At 50.8% G+C, this 2,392-nt stretch overlaps 1 pseudogene; it reads right to left on the bottom strand.

Moving 5' to 3' along the window:
• Positions 1-632: 632 nt before the first annotated feature.
• On the bottom strand, positions 633-1,790 carry LOC126524172 (uncharacterized; annotated as a pseudogene).
• Between the last annotated feature and the right edge of the window lie 602 nt (positions 1,791-2,392).

Below are 2,392 nucleotides of genomic sequence, written 5' to 3'. Positions count from 1 at the left end.
AGCAGTAAGTTGCAATTGTTTCTTGGCCTGTTCAGTGTTTTAATAATTTTTGCATCACACAGAGAGCTGGCTGACATACTCGAAAAACAGCACAGTGTGAACACCACATTGCTGTTGGAGCCCGGAGCAACAATCCTGTCAAGTGGAAACTCAGGGTGAGAGATTTACATATAGTTAACGCAAAGCGGTGGAAGTGATGTGGCATCTATTTGTGTACATTTTAAACAGGGGAAGCACGACAGATGAACGGCCTGAGGACCTACCAGCACCAACAGAGGGCGACAGAGCCCCAAAGAGGAAGCGAAACAGCCGTTCTAAGCTTGCTCCCCTCTTAGAAGCTATAGAAAAAATTGGTGAGGCAAAAAAAAAGCAAGAGGAGGCGAGAGCAGAGCAATTTGAAGCTCGCAAGAAATGGGAAGAGGCCAAGGCCAAGCGGCATGAAGAACGCATGGCTCAGTTTGACCGCCTAGCATTTATTTGCTAAGCAGCAGAGTACATCTAGTCAACAATAAAGTTGTGTTACAACAGCACTACATGCTCCACTTTCATTGCAAAGACATTGCTCATATATGGGGCACTATATTAAGAAAAACACTACTATCACGATCCATCGCAGAGCTTGAGATATCAGGCTAGCACTGCTCTTTGGCAATAAACTCTCGGAGAGACCGGCTGTAGTCAGGCAGGCTGCAGTCGAAGTCCCCTTCAGAGTCGTCATTGCCCACATCTTCCTGTGGCAATGATGTCATGATGTCCAGGAGGAAGTCTCTCTCATCATTGCACAGGTTATGTAAAACACATGCGGCCATCACAATATAGCAGCTTTGTGCAACACTTTTGGTGTCCACATTGTACAATCTCCTGAAGCGCTGCTTAAGCATCCCAAAAGTGTTCTCAATTGACACTCTTTGTTGACTGTGTCGTCTATTGAAGTTTCTTTTCCACAATGGAAAAGAGCCCTCATTGTCCCTGAAAGGTGTCATTAACCAAGGCATCAAGGGGTACGCACTGTCCCCAAGAATGTAGTTCTCGCCACACTGCGAGGCTGCACGTTCGAAAAACGGGCTTTCCCTTAATACGCGGGCGTCGTGCACCGATCCCGGAAAGCCGATGAAAACATTCAGGAACTTGTTCCTGTCGTCACATATTCCTTGGAGGATGATGGACGGCCACTTCTTTCGATTAAAATAAGACTGTGCCGATTCGCTTGGGGTTAGGATCTGGATATGCGACCCGTCTATGCAGCCGATGGCGTTCTTCGGGCCCTTACCACCGCTCTTAGCGAGGAAACCGGCTTTGATGCGGTTCACTTCCACGCTACTGGGCCAGCATATTACTTCACCGCTAATAGCGTGCAGGAAATAAATGACCCGTGTCACGCAAGCGTGCACGGATGATTCAGTAACATCGAACTTGTCGGCTATGGCGTACATCGACATTTGTGACCCGATGTACACCAATGCTATGAGGCTTGTTTTTTCTGCAGATATTTGTGGACGGCCTTGAACTGCGCTCGGATAGAAAGCCGAAACCTTGAATCAGCCACTGACCCAGTCGAACGTTTCCCTGGATAGCCTGAACAGCCTTTTGAACTCGTACTCTTGGTACCTGTTTACAACCTCCTCGTAGCCAGGCACACGAATGGCATCTTCACGCACCAACGCGCAGGCGACCGCAACGCAGACGTCGTCGAACTCCTCGTCGCTGTCACTGCCATCGCTGTCGTCGAAATCGTCGTCGATGTGAGGGTCTAGCAGTTCCATGGCAGCTTCGAAGAGTGCAAGTGCCATCACGGTCGTTTTTTGACTAACACTTGCAACAGACACCGCGCACGTTGCGAACGTGGACACAGAACTAAAAGCAGGTCTGCACTTGCGTCTTCGTTTTGGCTGTGGCCATCTGTGGCTGCACCTGAACCGGCGCTGCACGCTCGCAGCACCACTTGGCACCGGTGCGGCACTTTTCAGAACTAGTGCAGCCGGTGCAAGCCAAATCGAAGAGACCTAGAGAGTTTTAGTTTAGGGGACGCAAGCGGCTTGCGTACGGAAGAACTAGGGGCGACGGTACTGCGCGTGCGCTCGCCCCTACGTCTGTGCCTGCGCATGCGCAGTACCGGCCCCCCTAGTTCTTGCGTGCGCAAACCGCTTGCGTCCCCTAAACTAAAACTCTCTAATATTCAGCAAGTTGGTGGCAAGCGCGGCGTACGATTCGGCGCCGCGAACGGCGGATTTGGTTGAGAACCTGTTGAGTGCGGCTGCCGATGCGAATGGTCGTACGACCGATCGCACCCAAAATAGCACCATGTGTCTCGGGCTTTAGCGCTGTACCGCCGACGAACTGCTGTTCCCGCTGCAGTTTTTGCAATTCTAAATTCCTCAAGGAAGCTGCTTTG

This window comes from Dermacentor andersoni, chromosome 3, assembly GCF_023375885.2.
Source record: "Dermacentor andersoni chromosome 3, qqDerAnde1_hic_scaffold, whole genome shotgun sequence".
Classification (NCBI taxonomy): Eukaryota; Metazoa; Arthropoda; class Arachnida; order Ixodida; family Ixodidae; genus Dermacentor; species Dermacentor andersoni.
Note: the sequence above shows the minus strand (reverse complement) of the source record. Positions and strands in the feature narration are given on the sequence as shown.